Genomic DNA, 26244 nt, shown 5'->3' on the forward strand with positions numbered 1-26244 from the left:
CTTAAGCCCCCTGCCATGCCCAATGATGCCCTGGCAACTGTTGCTGGCCCCCAAAGCGGAAGTGGGCGGGTCCTGGCGCCCTTAAGCCGCCTGCCATGCCCAGGGTTGCCCTGGCAACTGTTGCTGGCCCCCAAAGCGGAAGTGGGCGGGTCCTGGCGCCCTTAAGCCCCCTGCCATGCCCAATGTTGCCCTGGCAACTGTTGCTGGCCCCCAAAGCGGAAGTGGGCGGGTCCTTGCGCCCTTAAGCCCCCTGCCATACCCAGGGTTGCCCTGGCAACTGTTGCTGGCCCCCAAAGCGGAAGTGGGCGGGTTCTGGCGCCCTTAAGCCCCCTGCCATGCCCAATGTTGCCCTGGCAACTGTTGCTGGCCCCCAAAGCGGAAGTGGGCGGGTCCTGGCGCCCTTAAGCCCCCTGCCATGCCCAGGGTTGCCCTGGCAACTGTTGCTGGCCCCCAAAGCGGAAGTGGGCGGGTCCTGGCGCCCTTAAGCCCCCTGCCATGCCCAATGTTGCCCTGGCAACTGTTGCTGGCCCCCAAAGCGGAAGTGGGTGGGTCCTTGCGCCCTTAAGCCCCCTGCCATGCCCAGGGTTGCCCTGGCAACTGTTGCTGGCCCCCAAAGCGGAAGTGGGCGGGTCCTGGCGCCCTTAAGCCCCCTGCCATGCCCAGGGTAGCCCTGGCAACTGTTGCTGGCCCCCAAAGCGGAAGTGGGCGGGTCCAGGCGCCCTTAAGCCCTCTGCCATGCCAAGGGTTGCCCTGGCAACTGTTGCTGGCCCCCAAAGCGGAAGTGGGCGGGTCCTGGCGCCCTTAAGCCCCCTGCCATGCCCAATGTTGACCTGGCAACTGTTGCTGGCCCCCAAAGCGGAAGTGGGCGGGTCCTGGCGCCCTTAAGCCCCCTGCCATGCCCAGGGTTGCCCTGGCAACTGTTGCTGGCCCCCAAAGCGGAAGTGGGTGGGTTCTGGCGCCCTTAAGCCCCCTGCCATGCCCAGGGTTGCCCTGGCAACTGTTGCTGGCCCCCAAAGCGGAAGTGGGCGGGTCATGGCGCCCATAAGCCCTCTGCCATGCCCATGGTAGCCCTGGCAACTGTTGCTGGCCCCCAAAGCGGAAGTGGGCGGGTCCAGGCGCCCTTAAGCCCTCTGCCATGCCCAGGGTTGCCCTGGCAACTGTTGCTGGCCCCCAAAGCGGAAGTGGGCGGGTCCTGGCGCCCTTAAGCCCCCTGCCATGCCCAATGTTGCCCTGGCAACTGTTGCTGGCCCCCAAAGCGGAAGTGGGTGGGTCCTTGCGCCCTTAAGCCCCCTGCCATGCCCAGGGTTGCCCTGGCAACTGTTGCTGGCCCCCAAAGCGGAAGTGGGCGGGTCCTGGCGCCCTTAAGCCCCCTGCCATGCCCAGGGTAGCCCTGGCAACTGTTGCTGGCCCCCAAAGCGGAAGTGGGCGGGTCCAGGCGCCCTTAAGCCCTCTGCCATGCCAAGGGTTGCCCTGGCAACTGTTGCTGGCCCCCAAAGCGGAAGTGGGCGGGTCCTGGCGCCCTTAAGCCCCCTGCCATGCCCAATGTTGACCTGGCAACTGTTGCTGGCCCCCAAAGCGGAAGTAGGCGGGTCCTGGCGCCCTTAAGCCCCCTGCCATGCCCAGGGTTGCCCTGGCAACTGTTGCTGGCCCCCAAAGCGGAAGTGGGTGGGTTCTGGCGCCCTTAAGCCCCCTGCCATGCCCAGGGTTGCCCTGGCAACTGTTGCTGGCCCCCAAAGCGGAAGTGGGCGGGTCATGGCGCCCATAAGCCCTCTGCCATGCCCATGGTAGCCCTGGCAACTGTTGCTGGCCCCCAAAGCGGAAGTGGGCGGGTCCAGGCGCCCTTAAGCCCTCTGCCATGCCCAGGGTTGCCCTGGCAACTGTTGCTGGCCCCCAAAGCGGAAGTGGGCGGGTCCTGGCGCCCTTAAGCCCCCTGCCATGCCCAATGTTGCCCTGGCAACTGTTGCTGGCCCCCAAAGCGGAAGTGGGTGGGTCCTTGCGCCCTTAAGCCCCCTGCCATGCCCAGGGTTGCCCTGGCAACTGTTGCTGGCCCCCAAAGCGGAAGTGGGCGGGTCCTGGCGCCCTTAAGCCCCCTGCCATGCCCAGGGTAGCCCTGGCAACTGTTGCTGGCCCCCAAAGCGGAAGTGGGCGGGTCCAGGCGCCCTTAAGCCCTCTGCCATGCCAAGGGTTGCCCTGGCAACTGTTGCTGGCCCCCAAAGCGGAAGTGGGCGGGTCCTGGCGCCCTTAAGCCCCCTGCCATGCCCAATGTTGACCTGGCAACTGTTGCTGGCCCCCAAAGCGGAAGTAGGCGGGTCCTGGCGCCCTTAAGCCCCCTGCCATGCCCAGGGTTGCCCTGGCAACTGTTGCTGGCCCCCAAAGCGGAAGTGGGTGGGTTCTGGCGCCCTTAAGCCCCCTGCCATGCCCAATGTTGCCCTGGCAACTGTTGCTGGCCCCCAAAGCGGAAGTGGGCGGGTTCTGGCGCCCTTAAGCCCCCTGTCATGCCCATGGTAGCCCTGGCAACTGTTGCTGGCCCCCAAAGCGGAAGTGGGCGGGTCCTGGCGCCCTTAAGCCCCCTGTCATGCCCATGGTAGCCCTGGCAACTGTTGCTGGCCCCCAAAGCGGAAGTGGGCGGGTCCAGGCGCCCTTAAGCCCTCTGCCATGCCCAGGGTTGCCCTGGCAACTGTTGCTAACCCCCAAAGCGGAAGTGGGCGGGTCCAGGCGCCCTTAAGCCCCCTACCTTGCCCAGGGTTGCCCTGGCAACTGTTGCTGGCCCCCAAAGCTTAAGTGGGCGGGTCCTGGCACCCTTAAGCCCCCTGCCATGCCCAATGTTGCCCTGGCAACTGTTGCTGGCCCCCAAAGCGGAAGTGGGCGGGTCCTTGCCCCCTTAAGCCCCCTGCCATGCCCAGGTTTGCCCTGGCAACTGTTGCTGGCCCCCAAAGCGGAAGTGGGCGGGTCCTGGCGCCCTTAAGCCCCCTGCCATGCCCAATATTGCCCTGGCAACTGTTGCTGGCCCCCAAAGCGGAAGTGGGCGGGTTCTGGCGCCCTTAAGCCCCCTGCCATGCCCAGGGTTGCCCTGGTAACTGTTGCTGACCCTCAAAGCGGAAGTGGGCGGGTCCTGACTCCCTTAAGCCCCCTGCCATGCCCAGGGTAGCCCTGGCAACTGTTGCTGGCCCCCAAAGCGGAAGTGGGCGGGTCCTGGCGCCCTTAAGCCCCCTGCCATGCCCAGGGTAGCCCTGGCAACTGTTGCTGGCCCCCAAAGCGGAAGTGGGCGGGTCCAGGCGCCCTTAAGCCCTCTGCCATGCCAAGGGTTGCCCTGGCAACTGTTGCTGGCCCCCAAAGCGGAAGTGGGCGGGTCCTGGCGCCCTTAAGCCCCCTGCCATGCCCAATGTTGACCTGGCAACTGTTGCTGGCCCCCAAAGCGGAAGTGGGCGGGTCCTGGCGCCCTTAAGCCCCCTGCCATGCCCAGGGTTGCCCTGGCAACTGTTGCTGGCCCCCAAAGCGGAAGTGGGTGGGTTCTGGCGCCCTTAAGCCCCCTGCCATGCCCAGGGTTGCCCTGGCAACTGTTGCTGGCCCCCAAAGCGGAAGTGGGCGGGTCATGGCGCCCATAAGCCCTCTGCCATGCCCATGGTAGCCCTGGCAACTGTTGCTGGCCCCCAAAGCGGAAGTGGGCGGGTCCAGGCCCCCTTAAGCCCCCTGCCATGCCCAGGGTTGCCCTGGCAACTGTTGCTGGCCCCCAAAGCGGAAGTGGGCGGGTCCTGGCCCCCTTAAGCCCCCTGCCATGCCCAATGTTGCCCTGGCATCTGTTGCTGGCCCCCAAAGCGGAAGTGGGCGGGTCCAGGCCCCCTTAAGCCCCCTGCCATGCCCAGGGTTGCCCTGGCAACTGTTGCTGGCCCCCAAAGCGGAAGTGGGTGGGTCCTGGCCCCCTTAAGCCCCCTGCCATGCCCAGGGTTGCCCTGGCAACTGTTGCTGGCCCCCAAAGCGGAAGTGGGCGGGTCCTGGCCCCCTTAAGCCCCCTGCCATGCCCAGGGTTGCCCTAGCAACTGTTGCTGGCCCCCAAAGCGGAAGTAGGCGGGTCCAGGCGCCCTTAAGCCCCCTGCCATACCCATGGTAGCCCTGGCAACTGTTGCTGGCCCCCAAAGCGGAAGTGGGCGGGTCCAGGCCCCCTTAAGCCCCCTGCCATGCCCAGGGTTGCCCTGGCAACTGTTGCTGGCCCCCAAAGCGGAAGTGGGCGGGTCCTGGCCCCCTTAAGCCCCCTGCCATGCCCAGGGTTGCCCTAGCAACTGTTGCTGGCCCCCAAAGCGGAAGTGGGCGGGTCCAGGCGCCCTTAAGCCCTCTGCCATGCCCAGGGTTGCCCTGGCAACTGTTGCTAACCCCCAAAGCGGAAGTGGGCGGGTCCAGGCGCCCTTAAGCCCCCTACATTGCCCAGGGTTGCCCTGGCAACTGTTGCTGGCCCCCAAAGCGGAAGTGGGCGGGTCCAGGCACCCTTAAACCCCCTGCCATGCCCAGGGTTGCCCTGGCAACTGTTGCTGGCCCCCAAAGCGGAAGTGGGCGGGTCCAGGCCCCCTTAAGCCGACTACCATGCCCAGGGTTGCCCTGGCAACTGTTGCTGGCCCCCAAAGCGGAAGAGGGCGGGTCCAGGCCCCCTTAAGCCCCCTGCCATGCCCAGGGTTGCCCTGGCAACTGTTGCTGCCCCCCAAAGCGGAAGTGGGCGGGTCCTGGCGCCCTTAAGCCCCCTGCCATGCCCAATATTGCCCTGGCAACTGTTGCTGGCCCCCAAAGCGGAAGTGGGCGGGTTCTGGCGCCCTTAAGCCCCCTGCCATGCCCAGGGTTGCCCTGGTAACTGTTGCTGACCCTCAAAGCGGAAGTGGGCGGGTCCTGACTCCCTTAAGCCCCCTGCCATGCCCAATGTTGCCCTGGCAACTGTTGCTGGCCCCCAAAGCGGAAGTGGGCGGGTTCTGGCGCCCTTAAGCCCCCTGCCATGCCCAATGTTGCCCTCGCAACTGTTGCTGGCCCCCAAAGCGGAAGTGGGCGGGTTCTGGCGCCCTTAAGCCCCCTGCCATGCCCATGGTTGCCCTGGCAACTGTTGCTGGCCCCCAAAGCGGAAGTGGGCGGGTCCTGGCGCCCTTAAGCCCCCTGTCATGCCCATGGTAGCCCTGGCAACTGTTGCTGGCCCCCAAAGCGGAAGTGGGCGGGTCCAGGCCCCCTTAAGCCCCCTGCCATGCCCAGGGTTGCCCTGGCAACTGTTGCTGGCCCCCAAAGCGGAAGTGGGCGGGTACTGGCCCCCTTAAGCCCCCTGCCATGCCCAGGGTTGCCCTGGCAACTGTTGCTGGCCCCCAAAGCGGAAGTAGGCGGGTCATGGCACCCTTAAGCCCCCTGCCATGCCCAGGGTTGCCCTGGCAACTGTTGCTGGCCCCCAAAGCGGAAGTGGGCGGGTCCTGGCCCCCTTAAGCCCCCTGCCATGCCCAGGGTTGCCCTGGCAACTGTTTCTGGCCCCCAAAGCGGAAGTGGGCGGGTCATGGCGCCCTTAAGCCCCCTGCCATGCCCATGGTAGCCCTGGCAACTGTTGCTGGCCCCCAAAGCGGAAGTGGGCGGGTCCAGGCCCCCTTAAGCCCCCTGCCATGCCCAGGGTTGCCCTGGCAACTGTTGCTGGCCCCCAAAGCGGAAGTGGGCGGGTCATGGCGCCCGTAAGCCCCCTGCCATGCCCATGGTAGCCCTGGCAACTGTTGCTGGCCCCCAAAGCGGAAGTGGGCGGGTCCAGGCCCCCTTAAGCCCCCTGCCATGCCCAGGGTTGCCCTGGCAACTGTTGCTGGCCCCCAAAGCGGAAGTGGGCGGGTCCTGGCCCCCTTAAGCCCCCTGCCATGCCCAGGGTTGCCCTAGCAACTGTTGCTGGCCCCCAAAGCGGAAGTGGGCGGGTCCAGGCACCCTTAAGCCCCCTGCCATGCCCAGGGTTGCCCTGGCAACTGTTGCTGGCCCCCAAAGCGGAAGTGGGCGGGTCCAGGCCCCCTTATGCCGACTACCATGCCCAGGGTTGCCCTGGCAACTGTTGCTGGCCCCTAAAGCGGAAGTGGGCGGGTCCAGGCACCCTTAAGCCCCCTGCCATGACCAGGGTGGCCCTGGCAACTGTTGATGGCCCCCAAAGCGGAAGTGGGAGGGTCCAGGCCCCCTTAAGCCCCCTGCCATGCCCAGGGTTGCCCTGGCAACTGTGTCTGGCCCCCAAAGCGGAAGTGGGCGGGTCCAGGCGCCCTTAAGCCCCCTGCCTTGCCCAGGGTTGCCCTGGCAACTGTTTCTGTCCCCCAAAGCTTAAGTGGGCGGGTCCTGGCCCCCTTAAGCCCCCTGCCATGCCCAGGTTTGCCCTGGCAACTGTTGCTTGCCCCCAAAGCGGAAGTGGGCTGGTCCAGGCCCCCTTAAGCCCCCTGCAATGCCCAGGGTTGCCCTGGCAACTGTTGCTGGCCCCCAAAGCGGAAGAGGGCGGGTCCAGGCCCCCTTAAGCCCCCTGCCATGCCCAGGGTTGCCCTGGCAACTGTTGCTGCCCCCCAAAGCGGAAGTGGGCGGGTCCTGGCGCCCTTAAGCCCCCTGCCATGCCCAATATTGCCCTGGCAACTGTTGATGGCCCCCAAAGCGGAAGTGGGAGGGTCCAGGCCCCCTTAAGCCCCCTGCCATGCCCAGGGTTGCCCTGGCAACTGTGTCTGGCCCCCAAAGCGGAAGTGGGCGGGTCCAGGCGCCCTTAAGCCCCCTGCCTTGCCCAGGGTTGCCCTGGCAACTGTTTCTGTCCCCCAAAGCTTAAGTGGGCGGGTCCTGGCCCCCTTAAGCCCCCTGCCATGCCCAGGTTTGCCCTGGCAACTGTTGCTTGCCCCCAAAGCGGAAGTGGGCTGGTCCAGGCCCCCTTAAGCCCCCTGCAATGCCCAGGGTTGCCCTGGCAACTGTTGCTGGCCCCCAAAGCGGAAGAGGGCGGGTCCAGGCCCCCTTAAGCCCCCTGCCATGCCCAGGGTTGCCCTGGCAACTGTTGCTGCCCCCCAAAGCGGAAGTGGGCGGGTCCTGGCGCCCTTAAGCCCCTTGCCATGCCCAATATTGCCCTGGCAACTGTTGCTGGCCCCCAAAGCGGAAGTGGGCGGGTTCTGGCGCCCTTAAGCCCCCTGCCATGCCCAGGGTTGCCCTGGTAACTGTTGCTGACCCTCAAAGCGGAAGTGGGCGGGTCCTGACTCCCTTAAGCCCCCTGCCGTGCCCAATGTTGCCCTGGCAACTGTTGCTGGCCCCCAAAGCGGAAGTGGGCGGGTTCTGGCGCCCTTAAGCCCCCTGCCATGCCCAATGTTGCCCTGGCAACTGTTGCTGGCCCCCAAAGCGGAAGTGGGCGGGTTTTGGCGCCCTTAAGCCCCCTGCCATGCCCAGGGTTGCCCTGGCAACTGTTGCTGGCCCCCAAAGCGGAAGTGGGCGGGTCCTGGCGCCCTTAAGCCCCCTGCCATGCCCAATGTTGCCCTGGCAACTGTTGCTGGCCCCCAAAGCGGAAGTGGGCGGGTCCTTGCGCCCTTAAGCCCCCTGCCATGCCCAGGGTTGCCCTGGCAACTGTTGCTGGCCCCCAAAGCGGAAGTGGGCGGGTCCTGGCGCCCTTAAGCCCCCTGCCATGCCCTGGGTAGCCCTGGCAACTGTTGCTGGCCCCCAAAGCGGAAGTGGGCGGGTCCAGGCGCCCTTAAGCCCTCTGCCATGCCAAGGGTTGCCCTGGCAACTGTTGCTGGCCCCCAAAGCGGAAGTGGGCGGGTCCTCGCGCCCTTAAGCCCCCTGCCATGCCCATGGTAGCCCTGGCAACTGTTGCTGGCCCCCAAAGCGGAAGTGGGCGGGTTCTGGCGCCCTTAAGCCCCCTGCCATGCCCAGGGTTGCCCTGGCAACTGTTGCTGGCCACCAAAGCGGAAGTGGGCGGGTCATGGCGCCCTTAAGCCCCCTGCCATGCTCATGGTAGCCCTGGCAAATGTTGCTGGCCCCCAAAGCGGAAGTGGGCGGGTCCTGGCCCCCTTAAGCCCCCTGCCACGCCCAGGGTTGCCCTGGCAACTGTTGCTGGCCCCCAAAGCGGAAGTGGGCGGGTCCTGGCCCCCTTAAGCCCCCTGCCATGCCCAGGGTTGCCCTGGCAACTGTTGCTGGCCCCCAAAGCGGAAGTGGGCGGGTCATGGCGCCCTTAAGCCCCCTGCCATGCCCAATGTTGCCCTGGCAACTGTTGCTGGCCCCCAAAGCGGTATTGGACGGGTCCTGGCCCCCTTAAGCCCCCTGCAATGCCCAGGTTTGCCATGGCAACTGTTGCTGGCCCCCAAAGCGGAAGTGGGCTGGCCCAGGCCCCCTTAAGCCCCCTGCCATGCCCAGGGTTGCCCTGGCAACTGTTGCTGGCCCCCAAAGCGGAAGTGGGCGGGTCCTGGCCCCCTTAAACCCCCTGCCATGCCCATGGTAGCCCTGGCAATTGTTGCTCGCCCCCAAAGCGGAAGTGGGCGGGTCCAGGCCCCCTTAAGCCCCCTGCCATGCCCAGGGTTGCCCTGGCAACTGTTGCTGGCCCCCAAAGCGGAAGTGGGCGGGTCCTGGCGCCCTTAAGCCCCCTGTCATGCCCATGGTAGCCCTGGCAACTGTTGCTGGCCCCCAAAGCGGAAGTGGGCGGGTCCAGGCCCCCTTAAGCCCCCTGCCATGCCCAGGGTTGCCCTGGCAACTGTTGCTGGCCCCCAAAGCGGAAGTGGGCGGGTCCTGGCCCCCTTAAGCCCCCTGCCATGCCCAGGGTTGCCCTGGCAACTGTTGCTGGCCCCCAAAGCGGAAGTGGGCGGGTCATGGCGCCCTTAAGCCCCCTGCCATGCCCATGGTAGCCCTGGCAACTGTTGCTGGCCCCCAAAGCGGAAGTGGGCGGGTCCAGGCCCCCTTAAGCCCCCTGCCATGCCCAGGGTTGCCCTGGCAACTGTTGCTGGCCCCCAAAGCGGAAGTGGGCGGGTCATGGCGCCCGTAAGCCCCCTGCCATGCCCATGGTAGCCCTGGCAACCGTTGCTGGCCCCCAAAGCGGAAGTGGGCGGGTCCAGGCCCCCTTAAGCCCCCTGCCATGCCCAGGGTTGCCCTGGCAACTGTTGCTGGCCCCCAAAGCGGAAGTGGGCGGGTCCTGGCCCCCTGCCATGCCCAGGGTTGCCCTGGCAACTGTTGCTGGCCCCCAAAGCGGAAGTGGGAGGGTTCAGGCCCCCTTAAGCCCCCTGCCATGACCAGGGTTGCCCTGGCAACTGTTGCTGGCCCCCAAAGCGGAAGTGGGAGGGTCCAGGCGCCCTTAAGCCCCCTGCCATGCCCAGGGTTGCCCTGGCAACTGTTGCTGGCCCCCAAAGCGGAAGTGGGCGGGTCCAGGCACCCTTAAGCCCCCTGCCATGACCAGGGTTGCCCTGGCAACTGTTGCTGGCCCCCAAAGCGGAAGTGGGAGGGTTCAGGCCCCCTTAAGCCCCCTGCCATGCCCAGGGTTGCCCTGGCAACTGTGTCTGGCCCCAAAGCGGAAGTGGGCGGGTCCAGGCGCCCTTAAGCCCCCTGCCTTGCCCAGGGTTGCCCTGGCAACTGTTGCTGGCCCCCAAAGCTTAAGTGGGCGGGTCCTGGCACCCTTAAGCCCCCTGCCATGCCCAATGTTGCCCTGGCAACTGTTGCTTGCCCCCAAAGCGGAAGTGGGCGGGTCCTGGCCCCCTTAAGCCCCCTGCCATGCCCAGGTTTGCCCTGGCAACTGTTGCTGGCCCCCAAAGCGGAAGTGGGCTGGTCCAGGCCCCCTTAAGCCCCCTGCAATGCCCAGGGTTGCCCTGGCAACTGTTGCTGTCCCCCAAAGCGGAAGAGGGCGGGTCCAGGCCCCCTTAAGCCCCCTGCCATGCCCAGGGTTGCCCTGGCAACTGTTGCTGCCCCCCAAAGCGGAAGTGGGCGGGTCCTGGCGCCCTTAAGCCCCCTGCCATGACCAATATTGCCCTGGCAACTGTTGCTGGCCCCCAAAGCGGAAGTGGGCGGGTTCTGGCGCCCTTAAGCCCCCTGCCATGCCCAAGGGTTGCCCTGTTAACTGTTGCTGACCCTCAAAGCGGAAGTGGGTGGGTCCTGACTCCCTTAAGCCCCCTGCCAAGAACAATGTTGCCCTGGCAACTGTTGCTGGCCCCCAAAGCGGAAGTGGGCGGGTTCTGGCGCCCTTAAGCCCCCTGCCATGCCCAATGTTGCCCTGGCAACTGTTGCTAGCCCCCAAAGCGGAAGTGGGCGGGTCCTGGCGCCCTTAAGCCCCCTGCCATGCCCAGGGTTGCCCTGGCAACTGTTGCTGGCCCCCAAAGCAGAAGTGGGCGGGTCCTGGCGCCCTTAAGCCCCCTGCCATGCCCAATGTTGCCCTGGCAACTGTTGCTGGCCCCCAAAGCGGAAGTGGGCGGGTCCTTGCGCCCTTAAGCCCCCTGCCATGCCCAGGGTTGCCCTGGCAACTGTTGCTGGCCCCCAAAGCGGAAGTGGGCGGGTTCTGGCGCCCTTAAGCCCCCTGCCATGCCCAATGTTGCCCTGGCAACTGTTGCTGGCCCCCAAAGCGGAAGTGGGCGGGTCCAGGCCCCCTTAAGCCCCCTGCCATGCCCAGGGTTGCCCTGGCAACTGTTGCTGGCCCCCAAAGCGGAAGTGGGCGGGTCCTGGCCCCCTTAAGCCCCCTGCCATGCCCAGGGTTGCCCTGGCAACTGTTGCTGGCCCCCATAGCGGAAGTGGGCGGGTCATGGCGCCCTTAAGCCCCCTGCCATGCCCATGGTAGCCCTGGCAACTGTTGCTGGCCCCCAAAGCGGAAGTGGGCGGGTCCAGGCCGCCTTAAGCCCCCTGCCATGCCCAGGTTTGCCCTGGCAACTGTTGCTGGCCCCCAAAGCGGAAGTGGGTGGGTCATGGCGCCCATAAGCCCCCTGCCATGCCCATGGTAGCCCTGGCAACTGTTGCTGGCCCCCAAAGCGGAAGTGGGGGGGTCCAGGCCCCCTTAAGCCCCCTGCCATGCCCAGGGTTGCCCTGGCAACTGTTGCTGGCCCCCAAAGCGGAAGTGGGCGGGTCCTGGCCCCCTTAAGCCCCCTGCCATGCCCAATGTTGCCCTGGCAACTGTTGCTGGCCCCCAAAGCGGAAGTGGGAGGGTCCAGGCCCCCTTAAGCCCCCTGCCATGCCCAGGGTTGCCCTGGCAACTGTTGCTGGCCCCCAAAGCGGAAGTGGGCGGGTCCTTGCCCCCTTAAGCCCCCTGTTATGCCCAGGGTTGCCCTGGCAACTGTTGCTGGCCCCCAAAGCGGAAGTGGGCGGGTCCTGGCCCCCTTAAGCCCCCTGCCATGCCCAGGGTTGCCCTAGCAACTGTTGCTGGCCCCCAAAGCGGAAGTGGGCGGGTCCAGGCGCCCTTAAGCCCCCTGCCATGCCCATGGTAGCCCTGGCAACTGTTGCTGGCCCCCAAAGCGGAAGTGGGCGGGTCCAGGCCCCCTTAAGCCCCCTGCCATGCCCAGGGTTGCCCTGGCAACTGTTGCTGGCCCCCAAAGCGGAAGTGGGCGGGTCCTGGCCCCCTTAAGCCCCCTGCCATGCCCAGGGTTGCCCTAGCAACTGTTGCTGGCCCCCAAAGCGGAAGTGGGCGGGTCCAGGCGCCCTGAAGCCCTCTGCCATGCCCAGGGTTGCCCTGGCAACTGTTGCTAACCCCCAAAGCGGAAGTGGGCGGGTCCAGGCGCCCTTAAGCCCCCTACCTTGCCCAGGGTTGCCCTGGCAACTGTTGCTGGCCCCCAAAGCGGAAGTGGGCCGGTCCAGGCACCCTTAAGCCCCCTGCCATGCCCAGGGTTGCCCTGGCAACTGTTGCTGGCCCCCAAAGCGGAAGTGGGCGGGTCCAGGCCCCCTTAAGCCGACTACCATGCCCAGGGTTGCCCTGGCAACTGTTGCTGGCCCCCAAAGCGGAAGTGGGCGGGTCCAGGCACCCTTAAGCCCCCTGCCATGACCAGGGTTGCCCTGGCAACTGTTGCTGGCCCCCAAAGCGGAAGAGGGCGGGTCCAGGCCCCCTTAAGCCCCCTGCCATGCCCAGGGTTGCCCTGGCAACTGTTGCTGCCCCCCAAAGCGGAAGTGGGCGGGTCCTGGCGCCCTTAAGCCCCCTGCCATGCCCAATATTGCCCTGGCAACTGTTGCTGGCCCCCAAAGCGGAAGTGGGCGGGTTCTGGCACCCTTAAGCCCCCTGCCATGCCCAGGGTTGCCCTGGTAACTGTTGCTGACCCTCAAAGCGGAAGTGGGCGGGTCCTGACTCCCTTAAGCCCCCTGCCATGCCCAATGTTGCCCTGGCAACTGTTGCTGGCCCTCAAAGTGGAAGTGGGCGGGTTCTGGCGCCCTTAAGCCCCCTGCCATGCCCAATGTTGCCCTGGCAACTGTTGCTGGCCCCCAAAGCGGAAGTGGGCGGGTTCTGGCGCCCTTAAGCCCCCTGCCATGCCCAATGTTTCCCTGGCAACTGTTGCTGGCCCCCAAAGCGGAATTGGACAGGTCCTGGCCCCCTTAAGCCCCCATGCAATGCCCAGGTTTGCCCTGGCAACTGTTGCTGGCCCCCAAAGCGGAAGTGGGCTGGCCCAGGCCCCCTTAAGCCCCCTGCCATGCCCAGGGTTGCCCTGGCAACTGTTGCTGGCCCCCAAAGCGGAAGTGGGCGGGTCCTGGCGCCCTTAAGCCCACTGCCATGCCCATGGTAGCCCTGGCAACTGTTGCTCGCCCCCAAAGCGGAAGTGGGCGGGTCCAGGCCCCCTTAAGCCCCCTGCCATGCCCAGGTTTGCCCTGGCAACTGTTGCTGGCCCCCAAAGCGGAAGTGGGCGGGTCCTGGCGCCCTTAAGCCCCCTGTCATGCCCATGGTAGCCCTGGCAACTGTTGCTGGCCCCCAAAGCGGAAGTGGGCGGGTCCAGGCCCCCTTAAGCCCCCTGCCATGCCCAGGGTTGCCCTGGCAACTGTTGCTGGCCCCCAAAGCGGAAGTGGGCGGGTCATGGCACCCTTAAGCCCCCTGCCATGCCCAGGGTTGCCCTGGCAACTGTTGCTGGCCCCCAAAGCGGAAGTGGGCGGGTCATGGCGCCCGTTAGCCCCCTGCCATGCCCATGGTAGCCCTGGCAACTGTTGCTGGCCCCCAAAGCGGAAGTGGGCGGGTCCAGGCCCCCTTAAGCCCCCTGCCATGCCCAGGGTTGCCCTGGCAACTGTTGCTGGCCCCCAAAGCGGAAGTGGGCGGGTCCAGGCGCCCTTAAGCCCCCTGCCTTGCCCAGGGTTGCCCTGGCAACTGTTGCTGGCCCCCAAAGCGGAAGTGGGCGGGTCCAGGCACCCTTAAGCCCCCTGCCATGCCCCGGGTTGCCCTGGAAACTGTTGCTGGCCCCCAAAGCGGAAGTGGGCGGGTCCAGGCCCCCTTAAGCCGACTGCCATGCCCAGGGTTGCCCTGGCAACTGTTGCTGGCCCCCAAAGCGGAAGTGGGCGGGTCCAGGCCCCCTTAAGCCCCCTGCCATGCCCAGGGTTGCCCTGGCAACTGTTGCTTTCCCCCAAAGCGGAAGTGGGCGGGTCCAGGCGCCCTTAAGCCCCCTGCCATGCCCAGGGTTGCCCTGGCAACTGTTGCTGGCCCCCAAAGCGGAAGTGGGCGGGTCCAGGCGCCCTTAAGCCCCCTGCCATGCCCAGGGTTGTCCTGGCAACTGTTGCTGGCCCCCAAAGCGGAAGTGGGCGGGTCCTGGCGCCCTTAAGCCCCCTGCCATGCCCAGGGTTGCCCTGGCAACTGTTGCTGGCCCCCAAAGCGAAAGTGGGCGGGGCCTGGCGCCCTTATGCCCCCATGCCATGCCCAGGGTTGCCCTGGCAACTGTTGCTGGCCCCCAAAGCGGAAGTGGGCGGGGCCTGGCGCCCTTAAGCCCCCTGCCATGCCCAGGGTTGCCCTGGCAACTGTTGCTGGCCCCCAAAGCGGAAGTTGGCGTTTCCAGGCGCCCTTAAGCCCCCTGCCATGCCCAGGGTTGTCCTGGCAACTGTTGCTGACCCTCAAAGCAAAAATGGGCGGGTCCAGGCGCCCTTAAGCCCCCTGCCATGCCCAGGGTTGTCCTGGCAACTGTTGCTGGCCCCCAAAGCGGAAGTGGGCGGGTCCAGGCGCCCCTAAGCCCCCTGCCATGCCCAGGGTTGTCCTGGCAACTGTTGCTGGCCCCCAAAGCGAAAGTGGGCGGGGCCTGGCGCCCTTATGCCCCCATGCCATGCCCAGGGTTGCCCTGGCAACTGTTGCTGGCCCCCAAAGCGGAAGTGGGCGGGGCCTGGCGCCCTTAAGCCCCCTGCCATGCCCAGGGTTGCCCTGGCAACTGTTGCTGGCCCCCAAAGCGGAAGTTGGCGTTTCCAGGCGCCCTTAAGCCCCCTGCCATGCCCAGGGTTGTCCTGGCAACTGTTGCTGACCCTCAAAGCAAAAATGGGCGGGTCCAGGCGCCCTTAAGCCCCCTGCCATGCCCAGGGTTGTCCTGGCAACTGTTGCTGGCCCCCAAAGCGGAAGTGGGCGGGTCCAGGCGCCCCTAAGCCCCCTGCCATGCCCAGGGTTGTCCTGGCAACTGTTGCTGGCCCCCAAAGCGAAAGTGGGCGGGGCCTGGCGCCCTTATGCCCCCATGCCATGCCCAGGGTTGCCCTGGCAACTGTTGCTGGCCCCCAAAGCGGAAGTGGGCGGGTCCAGGCGCCCCTAAGCCCCCTGCCATGCCCAGGGTTGTCCTGGCAACTGTTGCTGGCCCCCAAAGCGGAAGTGGGCGGGTCCTGGCGCCCTTAAGCCCCCTGCCATGCCCAGGGTTGCCCTGGCAACTGTTGCTGGCCCCCAAAGCGGAAGTGGGCGGGGCCTGGCGCCCTTAAGCCCCCTGCCATGCCCAGGGTTGCCCTGGCAACTGTTGCTGGCCCCCAAAGCGGAAGTTGGCATTTCCAGGCGCCCTTAAGCCCCCTGCCATGCCCAGGGTTGTCCTGGCAACTGTTGCTGACCCTCAAAGCAAAAATGGGCGGGTCCAGGCGCCCTTAAGCCCCCTGCCATGCCCAGGGTTGTCCTGGCAACTGTTGCTGGCCCCCAAAGCGGAAGTGGGCGGGTCCAGGCGCCCCTAAGCCCCCTGCCATGCCCAGGGTTGTCCTGGCAACTGTTGCTGGCCCCCAAAGCGAAAGTGGGCGGGGCCTGGCGCCCTTATGCCCCCATGCCATGCCCAGGGTTGCCCTGGCAACTGTTGCTGGCCCCCAAAGCGGAAGTGGGCGGGGCCTGGCGCCCTTAAGCCCCCTGCCATGCCCAGGGTTGCCCTGGCAACTGTTGCTGGCCCCCAAAGCGGAAGTTGGCGTTTCCAGGCGCCCTTAAGCCCCCTGCCATGCCCAGGGTTGTCCTGGCAACTGTTGCTGACCCTCAAAGCAAAAATGGGCGGGTCCAGGCGCCCTTAAGCCCCCTGCCATGCCCAGGGTTGTCCTGGCAACTGTTGCTGGCCCCCAAAGCGGAAGTGGGCGGGTCCAGGCGCCCCTAAGCCCCCTGCCATGCCCAGGGTTGTCCTGGCAACTGTTGCTGGCCCCCAAAGCGAAAGTGGGCGGGGCCTGGCGCCCTTATGCCCCCATGCCATGCCCAGGGTTGCCCTGGCAACTGTTGCTGGCCCCCAAAGCGGAAGTGGGCGGGTCCAGGCGCCCCTAAGCCCCCTGCCATGCCCAGGGTTGTCCTGGCAACTGTTGCTGGCCCCCAAAGCGGAAGTGGGCGGGTCCTGGCGCCCTTAAGCCCCCTGCCATGCCCAGGGTTGCCCTGGCAACTGTTGCTGGCCCCCAAAGCGGAAGTGGGTGGGGCCTGGCGCCCTTATGCCCCCCTGCCATGCCCAGGGTTGCCCTGGCAACTGTTGCTGGCCCCCAAAGCGGAAGTGGGCGGGGCCTGGCGCCCTTATGCCCCCATGCCATGCCCAGGGTTGCCCTGGCAACTGTTGCTGGCCCCCAAAGCGGAAGTGGGCAGGTCCAGGCCCCCTTAAGCCCCCTGCCATGCCCAGGGTTAGCCTGGCAACTGTTGCTGCCCCACAAAGCGGAAGTGGGCGGGTCCTGGCGCCCTTAAGCCCCCTGCCATACCCAATGTTGCCCTGGCAACTGTTGCTGGCCCCCAAAGCGGAAGTGGGCGGGTTCTGGCGCCCTTAAGCCCCCTGCCATGCCCAGGGTTGCCCTGGCAACTGTTGCTGGCCCCCAAAGCGGAAGTGGGCGGGTCCTGACTCCCTTAAGCCCCCTGCCATGCCCAATGTTGCCCTGGCAACTGTTGCTGGCCCCCAAAGCGGAAGTGGGCGGGGCCTGGCGCCCTTATGCCCCCATGACATGCCCAGGGTTGCCCTGGCAACTGTTGCTGGCCCCCAAAGCGGAAGTGGGCGGGGCCTGGCGCCCTTATGCCCCCTGCCATGCCCAGTGTTGCCCTGACAACTGTTGCTGGCCCCCAAAGCGGAAGTGGGCGGGGCCTGGCGCCCTTATGCCCCCCTGCCATGCCCAGGGTTGCCCTGGCAACTGTTGCTGGCCCCCAAAGCGGAAGTGGGCGGGGCCTGGCGCCCTTATGCCCCCATGACATGCCCAGGGTTGCCCTGGCAACTGTTGCTGGCCCCCAAAGCGGAAGTGGGCGGGTCCTGGTGCCCTTAAGCCCCCTGCCATGCCCAGGGTTGCCCTGGCAACTGTTGCTGGCCCCCAAAGCGGAAGTGGGCGGGTCCTGGCGCCCTTAAGCCCCCTGCCATGCCCAATATTGCCCTGGCAACTGTTGCTGGCCCCCAAAGCGGAAGTGGGCGGGTTCTGGCGCCCTTAAGCCCCCTGCCATGCCCAGGGTTGCCCTGGTAACTGTTGCTGACCCTCAAAGCGGAAGTGCCCAGGTCCTGGCGCCCTTAAGCCCCCTGCCATGCCCAGGGTAGCCCTGGCAACTGTTGCTGGCCCCCAAAGCGGAAGTGGGCGGGTTCTGGCGCCCTTAAGCCCTCTGCCATGCCAAGGGTTGCCCTGGCAACTGTTGCTGGCCCCCAAAGCGGAAGTGGGCGGGTCCTGGCGCCCTTAAGCCCCCTGCCATGCCCATGGTAGCCCTGGCAACTGTTGCTGGCCCCCAAAGCGGAAGTGGGCGGGTCCTGGCGCCCTTAAGCCCCCTGCCATGCCCAGGGTTGCCCTGGCAACTGTTGCTGGCCCCCAAAGCGGAAGTGGGTGGGTCCTGGCGCCCTTAAGCCCCCTGCCATGCCCAATGTTGCCCTGGCAACTGTTGCTGGCCCCCAAAGCGGAAGTGGGCGGGTCCTTGCGCCCTTAAGCCCCCTGCCATGCCCAGGGTTGCCCTGTCAACTGTTGCTGGCCCCCAAAGCGGAAGTGGGCGGGTTCTGGCGCCCTTAAGCCCCCTGCCATGCCCAATGTTGCCCTGGCAACTGTTGCTGGCCCCCAAAGCGGAAGTGGGCGGGTCCTGGTGCCCTTAAGCCCCCTGCCATGCCCAGGGTTGCCCTGGCAACTGTTGCTGGCCCCCAAAGCGGAAGTGGGCGGGTCCTGGCGCCCTTAAGCCCCCTGCCATGCCCAATGTTGCCCTGGCAACTGTTGCTGGCCCCCAAAGCGGAAGTGGGCGGGTCCTTGCGCCCTTAAGCCCCCTGCCATGCCCAGGGTTGCCCTGGCAACTGTTGCTGGCCCCCAAAGCGGAAGTGGGCGGGTCCTGGCGCCCTTAAGGCCCCCTGCCATGCCCAGGGTAGCCCTGGCAACTGTTGCTGGCCCCCAAAGCGGAAGTGGGCGGGTCCAGGCGCCCTTAAGCCCTCTGCCATGCCAAGGGTTGCCCTGGCAACTGTTGCTGGCCCCCAAAGCGGAAGTGGGCGGGTCCTGGCGCCCTTAAGCCCCCTGCCACGCCCAGGGTTGCCCTGGCAACTGTTGCTGGCCCCCAAAGCGGAAGTGGGCGGGTCCTGGCCCCCTTAAGCCCCCTGCCATGCCCAGGGTTGCCCTGGCAACTGTTGCTGGCCCCCAAAGCGGAAGTGGGCGGGTCATGGCGCCCTTAAGCCCCCTGCCATGCCCATGGTAGCCCTGGCAACTGTTGCTGGCCCCCAAAGCGGAAGTGGGCGGGTCCTGGCCCCCTTAAGCCCCCTGCCATGCCCAGGGTTGCCCTGGCAACTGTTGCTGGCCCCCAAAGCGGAAGTGGGCGGGTCCTGGCGCCCTTAAGCCCCCTGCCATGCTCATGGTAGCCCTGGCAAATGTTGCTGGCCCCCAAAGCGGAAGTGGGCGGGTCATGGCGCCCTTAAGCCCCCTGCCATGCCCAATGTTGCCCTGGCAACTGTTGCTGGCCCCCAAAGCGGAATTGGACGGGTCCTGGCCCCCTTAAGCCCCCTGCAATGCCCAGGTTTGCCATGGCAACTGTTGCTGGCCCCCAAAGCGAAAGTGGGCTGGCCCAGGCCCCCTTAAGCCCCCTGCCATGCCCAGGGTTGCCCTGGCAACTGTTGCTGGCCCCCAAAGCGGAAGTGGGCGGGTCCTGGCCCCCTTAAGCCCCCTGCCATGCCCAGGGTTGCCCTGGCAACTGTTGCTGGCCCCCAAAGCGGAAGTGGGCGGGTCCTGGCGCCCTTAAGCCCCCTGTCATGCCCATGGTAGCCCTGGCAACTGTTGCTGGCCCCCAAAGCGGAAGTGGGCGGGTCCAGGCCCCCTTAAGCCCCCTGCTATGCCCAGGGTTGCCCTGGCAACTGTTGCTGGACCCCAAAGCGGAAGTGGGCGGGTCCTGGCCCCCTTAAGCCCCCTGCCATGCCCAGGGTTGCCCTGGCAACTGTTGCTGGCCCCCAAAGCGGAAGTGGGCGGGTCATGGCGCCCTTAAGCCCCCTGCCATGCCCATGGTAGCCCTGGCAACTGTTGCTGGCCCCAAAAGCGGAAGTGGGCCGGTCCAGGCGCCCTTAAGCCCCCTACCTTGCCCAGGGTTGCCCTGGACACTGTTGCTGGCCCTTAAAGCGGAAGTGGGCGGGTCCAGGCACCCGTAAGCCCCCTGCCATGCCCATGGTAGCCCTGGCAACTGTTGCTGGCCCCCAAAGCGGAAGTGGGCGGGTCCAGGCCCCCTTAAGCCCCCTGCCATGCCCAGGGTTGCCCTGGCAACTGTTGCTGGCCCCCAAAGCGGAAGTGGGCGGGTCCAGGCACCCTTAAGCCCCCTGCCATGACCAGGGTTGCCTTGGCAACTGTTGCTGGCCCCCAAAGCGGAAGTGGGAGGGTCCAGGCCCCCTTAAGCCCCCTGCCATGCCCAGGGTTGCCCTGGCAACTGTGTCTGCCCCCCAAAGCGGAAGTGGGCGGGTCCAGGCGCCCTTAAGCCCCCTGCCTTGCCCAGGGTTGCCCTGGCAACTGTTGCTGGCCCCCAAAGCTTAAGTGGGCGGGTCCTGGCACCCTTAAGCCCCCTGCCATGCCCAATGTTGCCCTGGCAACTGTTGCTGGCCCCCAAAGCGGAAGTGGGCGGGTCCTGGCCCCCTTAAGCCCCCTGCCATGCCCAGGTTTGCCCTGGCAACTGTTGCTGGCCCCCAAAGCGGAAGTGGGCTGGTCCAGGCCCCCTTAAGCCCCCTGCAATGCCGAGGGTTGCCCTGGCAACTGTTGCTGGCCCCCAAAGCGGAAGAGGGCGGGTCCAGGCCCCCTTAAGCCCCCTGCCATGCCCAGGGTTGCCCTGGCAACTGTTGCTGCCCCCCCAAAGCGGAAGTGGGCGGGTCCTGGCGCCCTTAAGCCCCCTGCCTTGCCCAATATTGCCCTGGCAACTGTTGCTGGCCCCCAAAGCGGAAGTGGGCGGGTTCTGGCGCCCTTAAGCCCCCTGCCATGCCCAGGGTTGCCCTGGTAACTGTTGCTGACCCTCAAAGCGGAAGTGGGTGGGTCCTGACTCCCTTAAGCCCCCTGCCATGCCCAATGTTGCCCTGGCAACTGTTGCTGGCCCCCAAAGCGGAAGTGGGCGGGTTCTGGCACCCTTAAGCCCCCTGCCATGCCCAATGTTGCCCTGGCAACTGTTGCTGGCCCCCAAAGCGGAAGTGGGCGGGTCCTGGCGCCCTTAAGCCCCCTGCCATGCCCATGGTAGCCCTGGCAACTGTTGCTGGCCCCCAAAGCGGAAGTGGGCGGGTCCAGGCCCCCTTAAGCCCCCTGCCATGCCCAGGGTTGCCCTGGCAACTGTTGCTGGCCCCCAAAGTGGAAGTGGGCGGGTCCAGGCACCCTTAAGCCCCCTGCCATGACCAGGGTTGCCCTGGCAACTGTTGCTGGCCCCCAAAGCGGAAGTGGGAGGGTCAAGGCCCCCTTAAGCCCCCTGCCATGCCCAGGGTTGCCATGGCAACTGTGTCTGGCCCCCAAAGCGGAAGTGGGCGGGTCCAGGCGCCCTTAAGCCCCCTGCCTTGCCCAGGGTTGCCCTGGCAACTGTTGCTGGCCCCAAAGCTTAAGTGGGCGGGTCCTTGCACCCTTAAGCCCCCTGCCATGCCCAATGTTGCCCTGGCAACTGTTGCTGGCCCCCAAAGCGGAAGTGGGCGGGTCCTGGCCCCCTTAAGCCCCCTGCCATGCCCAGGTTTTCCCTGGCAACTGTTGCTGGCCCCCAAAGCGGAAGTGGGCTGGTCCAGGCCCCCTTAAGCCCCCTGCAATGCCCAGGGTTGCCCTGGCAACTGTTGCTGGCCCCCAAAGCGGAAGAGGGCGGGTCCAGGCCCCCTTAAGCCCCCTGCCATGCCCAGGGTTGCCCTGGCAACTGTTGCTGCCCCCAAAGCGGAAGTGGGCGTGTCCTGGCGCCCTTAAGCCCCCTGCCATGCCCAATATTGCCCTGGCAACTGTTGCTGGCCCCCAAAGCGGAAGTGGGCGGGTTCTGGCGCCCTTAAGCCCCCTGCCATGCCCAGGGTTGCCCTGGTAACTGTTGCTGACCCTCAAAGCGGAAGTGGGCGGGTCCTGACTCCCTTAAGCCCCCTGCCATGCCCAATGTTGCCCTGGCAACTGTTGCTGGCCCCCAAAGCGGAAGTGGGCGGGTTCTGGCGCCCTTAAGCCCCCTGCCATGCCCAATGTTGTCCTGGCAACTGTTGCTGGCCCCCAAAGCGGAAGTGGGCGGGTCCTGGCGCCCTTAAGCCCCCTGCCATGCCCAGGGTTGCCCTGGCAACTGTTGCTGGCCCCCAAAGCGGAAGTGGGCGGGTCCTGGCGCCCTTAAGCCCCCTGCCATGCCCAATGTTGCCCTGGCAACTGTTGCTGGCCCCAAAAGCGGAAGTGGGCGGGTCCTTGCGCCCTTAAGCCCCCCTGCCATGCCCAGTGTTGCCCTGGCAACTGTTGCTGGCCCCCAAAGCGGAAGTGGGCGGGTCCTGGCGCCCTTAAGCCCCCTGCCATGCCCAATGTTGCCCTGGCAACTGTTGCTGGCCCCCAAAGCGGAAGTGGGTGGGTTCTGGCGCCCTTAAGCCCCCTGCCATGCCCAATGTTGCCCTGGCAACTGTTGCTGGCCCCCAAAGCGGAAGTGGGCGGGTCCTGGTGCCCTTAAGCCCCCTGCCATGCCCAGGGTTGCCCTGGCAACTGTTGCTGGCCCCCAAAGCGGAAGTGGGCGGGTCCTGGCGCCCTTAAGCCCCCTGCTATGCCCAATGTTGCCCTGGCAACTGTTGCTGGCCCCCAAAGCGGAAGTGGGCGGGTCCTTGCGCCCTTAAGCCCCCTGCCATGCCCAGGGTTGCCCTGGCAACTGTTGCTGGCCCCCAAAGCGGAAGTGGGCGGGTCCTGGCGCCCTTAAGCCCCCTGCCATGCCAAGGGTAGCCCTGGCAACTGTTGCTGGCCCCCAAAGCGGAAGTGGGCGGGTCCAGGCGCCATTAAGCCCTCTGCCATGCCAAGGGTTGCCCTGGCAACTGTTGCTGGCCCCCAAAGCGGAAGTGGGCGGGTCCTGGCGCCCTTAAGCCCCCTGCCATGCCCATGGTAGCCCTGGCAACTGTTGCTGGCCCCCAAAGCGGAAGTGGGCGGGTCCTGGCGCCCTTAAGCCCCCTGCCATGCCCAGGGTTGCCCTGGCAACTGTTGCTGGCCCCTAAAGCGGAAGTGGGCGGGTCATGGCGCCCTTAAGCCCCCTGCCATGCCCATGGTAGCCCTGGCAACTGTTGCTGGCCCCCAAAGCGGAAGTGGGCGGGTCCTGGCCCCCTTAATCCCCCTGCCATGCCCAGGGTTGCCCTGGCAACTGTTGCTGGCCCCCAAAGCGGAAGAGGGCGGGTCCTGGCGCCCTTAAGCCCCCTGCCATGCTCATGGTAGCCCTGGCAAATGTTGCTGGCCCCCAAAGCGGAAGTGGGCGGGTCCTGGCCCCCTTAAGCCCCCTGCCATGCCCAGGGTTGCCCTGGCAACTGTTGCTGGCCCCCAAAGCGGAAGTGGGCGGGTCCTGGCGCCCTTAAGCCCCCTGCTATGCCCAATGTTGCCCTGGCAACTGTTGCTGGCCCCCAAAGCGGAAGTGGGCGGGTCCTTGCGCCCTTAAGCCCCCTGCCATGCCCAGGGTTGCCCTGGCAACTATTGCTGGCCCCCAAAGCGGAAGTGGGCGGGTCCTGGCGCCCTTAAGCCCCCTGCCATGCCAAGGGTAGCCCTGGCAACTGTTGCTGGCCCCCAAAGCGGAAGTGGGCGGGTCCAGGCCCCCTTAAGCCCCCTGCCATGCCCAGGGTTGCCCTGGCAACTGTTGCTGGCCCCCAAAGCGGAAGTGGGCGGGTCCTGGCCCCCTTAAACCCCCTGCCATGCCCATGGTAGCCCTGGCAACTGTTGCTCGCCCCCAAAGCGGAAGTGGGCGGGTCCTGGCGCCCTTAAGCCCCCTGCCATGCCCAGGGTTGCCCTGGCAACTGTTGCTGGCCCCCAAAGCGAAAGTGGGCGGGGCCTGGCGCCCTTATGCCCCCATGCCATGCCCAGGGTTGCCCTGGCAACTGTTGCTGGCCCCCAAAGCGGAAGTGGGCGGGGCCTGGCGCCCTTAAGCCCCCTGCCATGCCCAGGGTTGCCCTGGCAACTGTTGCTGGCCCCCAAAGCGGAAGTTGGCGTTTCCAGGCGCCCTTAAGCCCCCTGCCATGCCCAGGGTTGTCCTGGCAACTGTTGCTGACCCTCAAAGCAAAAATGGGCGGGTCCAGGCGCCCTTAAGCCCCCTGCCATGCCCAGGGTTGTCCTGGCAACTGTTGCTGGCCCCCAAAGCGGAAGTGGGCGGGTCCAGGCGCCCCTAAGCCCCCTGCCATGCCCAGGGTTGTCCTGGCAACTGTTGCTGGCCCCCAAAGCGAAAGTGGGCGGGGCCTGGCGCCCTTATGCCCCCATGCCATGCCCAGGGTTGCCCTGGCAACTGTTGCTGGCCCCCAAAGCGGAAGTGGGCGGGGCCTGGCGCCCTTAAGCCCCCTGCCATGCCCAGGGTTGCCCTGGCAACTGTTGCTGGCCCCCAAAGCGGAAGTTGGCGTTTCCAGGCGCCCTTAAGCCCCCTGCCATGCCCAGGGTTGTCCTGGCAACTGTTGCTGACCCTCAAAGCAAAAATGGGCGGGTCCAGGCGCCCTTAAGCCCCCTGCCATGCCCAGGGTTGTCCTGGCAACTGTTGCTGGCCCCCAAAGCGGAAGTGGGCGGGTCCAGGCGCCCCTAAGCCCCCTGCCATGCCCAGGGTTGTCCTGGCAACTGTTGCTGGCCCCCAAAGCGAAAGTGGGCGGGGCCTGGCGCCCTTATGCCCCCATGCCATGCCCAGGGTTGCCCTGGCAACTGTTGCTGGCCCCCAAAGCGGAAGTGGGCGGGTCCAGGCGCCCCTAAGCCCCCTGCCATGCCCAGGGTTGTCCTGGCAACTGTTGCTGGCCCCCAAAGCGGAAGTGGGCGGGTCCTGGCGCCCTTAAGCCCCCTGCCATGCCCAGGGTTGCCCTGGCAACTGTTGCTGGCCCCCAAAGCGGAAGTGGGTGGGGCCTGGCGCCCTTATGCCCCCCTGCCATGCCCAGGGTTGCCCTGGCAACTGTTGCTGGCCCCCAAAGCGGAAGTGGGCGGGGCCTGGCGCCCTTATGCCCCCATGCCATGCCCAGGGTTGCCCTGGCAACTGTTGCTGGCCCCCAAAGCGGAAGTGGGCAGGTCCAGGCCCCCTTAAGCCCCCTGCCATGCCCAGGGTTAGCCTGGCAACTGTTGCTGCCCCACAAAGCGGAAGTGGGCGGGTCCTGGCGCCCTTAAGCCCCCTGCCATGCCCAATGTTGCCCTGGCAACTGTTGCTGGCCCCCAAAGCGGAAGTGGGCGGGTTCTGGCGCCCTTAAGCCCCCTGCCATGCCCAGGGTTGCCCTGGCAACTGTTGCTGGCCCCCAAAGCGGAAGTGGGCGGGTCCTGACTCCCTTAAGCCCCCTGCCATGCCCAATGTTGCCCTGGCAACTGTTGCTGGCCCCCAAAGCGGAAGTGGGCGGGGCCTGGCGCCCTTATGCCCCCATGACATGCCCAGGGTTGCCCTGGCAACTGTTGCTGGCCCCCAAAGCGGAAGTGGGCGGGGCCTGGCGCCCTTATGCCCCCTGCCATGCCCAGTGTTGCCCTGACAACTGTTGCTGGCCCCCAAAGCGGAAGTGGGCGGGGCCTGGCGCCCTTATGCCCCCCTGCCATGCCCAGGGTTGCCCTGGCAACTGTTGCTGGCCCCCAAAGCGGAAGTGGGCGGGGCCTGGCGCCCTTATGCCCCCATGACATGCCCAGGGTTGCCCTGGCAACTGTTGCTGGCCCCCAAAGCGGAAGTGGGCGGGTCCTGGTGCCCTTAAGCCCCCTGCCATGCCCAGGGTTGCCCTGGCAACTGTTGCTGGCCCCCAAAGCGGAAGTGGGCGGGTCCTGGCGCCCTTAAGCCCCCTGCCATGCCCAATATTGCCCTGGCAACTGTTGCTGGCCCCCAAAGCGGAAGTGGGCGGGTTCTGGCGCCCTTAAGCCCCCTGCCATGCCCAGGGTTGCCCTGGTAACTGTTGCTGACCCTCAAAGCGGAAGTGCCCAGGTCCTGGCGCCCTTAAGCCCCCTGCCATGCCCAGGGTAGCCCTGGCAACTGTTGCTGGCCCCCAAAGCGGAAGTGGGCGGGTTCTGGCGCCCTTAAGCCCTCTGCCATGCCAAGGGTTGCCCTGGCAACTGTTGCTGGCCCCCAAAGCGGAAGTGGGCGGGTCCTGGCGCCCTTAAGCCCCCTGCCATGCCCATGGTAGCCCTGGCAACTGTTGCTGGCCCCCAAAGCGGAAGTGGGCGGGTCCTGGCGCCCTTAAGCCCCCTGCCATGCCCAGGGTTGCCCTGGCAACTGTTGCTGGCCCCCAAAGCGGAAGTGGGTGGGTCCTGGCGCCCTTAAGCCCCCTGCCATGCCCAATGTTGCCCTGGCAACTGTTGCTGGCCCCCAAAGCGGAAGTGGGCGGGTCCTTGCGCCCTTAAGCCCCCTGCCATGCCCAGGGTTGCCCTGTCAACTGTTGCTGGCCCCCAAAGCGGAAGTGGGCGGGTTCTGGCGCCCTTAAGCCCCCTGCCATGCCCAATGTTGCCCTGGCAACTGTTGCTGGCCCCCAAAGCGGAAGTGGGCGGGTCCTGGTGCCCTTAAGCCCCCTGCCATGCCCAGGGTTGCCCTGGCAACTGTTGCTGGCCCCCAAAGCGGAAGTGGGCGGGTCCTGGCGCCCTTAAGCCCCCTGCCATGCCCAATGTTGCCCTGGCAACTGTTGCTGGCCCCCAAAGCGGAAGTGGGCGGGTCCTTGCGCCCTTAAGCCCCCTGCCATGCCCAGGGTTGCCCTGGCAACTGTTGCTGGCCCCCAAAGCGGAAGTGGGCGGGTCCTGGCGCCCTTAAGGCCCCCTGCCATGCCCAGGGTAGCCCTGGCAACTGTTGCTGGCCCCCAAAGCGGAAGTGGGCGGGTCCAGGCGCCCTTAAGCCCTCTGCCATGCCAAGGGTTGCCCTGGCAACTGTTGCTGGCCCCCAAAGCGGAAGTGGGCGGGTCCTGGCGCCCTTAAGCCCCCTGCCACGCCCAGGGTTGCCCTGGCAACTGTTGCTGGCCCCCAAAGCGGAAGTGGGCGGGTCCTGGCCCCCTTAAGCCCCCTGCCATGCCCAGGGTTGCCCTGGCAACTGTTGCTGGCCCCCAAAGCGGAAGTGGGCGGGTCATGGCGCCCTTAAGCCCCCTGCCATGCCCATGGTAGCCCTGGCAACTGTTGCTGGCCCCCAAAGCGGAAGTGGGCGGGTCCTGGCCCCCTTAAGCCCCCTGCCATGCCCAGGGTTGCCCTGGCAACTGTTGCTGGCCCCCAAAGCGGAAGTGGGCGGGTCCTGGCGCCCTTAAGCCCCCTGCCATGCTCATGGTAGCCCTGGCAAATGTTGCTGGCCCCCAAAGCGGAAGTGGGCGGGTCATGGCGCCCTTAAGCCCCCTGCCATGCCCAATGTTGCCCTGGCAACTGTTGCTGGCCCCCAAAGCGGAATTGGACGGGTCC

The sequence above is a fragment of the Crinia signifera genome, chromosome 12 (assembly GCF_055691185.1).
Source record: "Crinia signifera chromosome 12, ASM5569118v1, whole genome shotgun sequence".
NCBI classification, from domain to species: domain Eukaryota; kingdom Metazoa; phylum Chordata; class Amphibia; order Anura; family Myobatrachidae; genus Crinia; species Crinia signifera.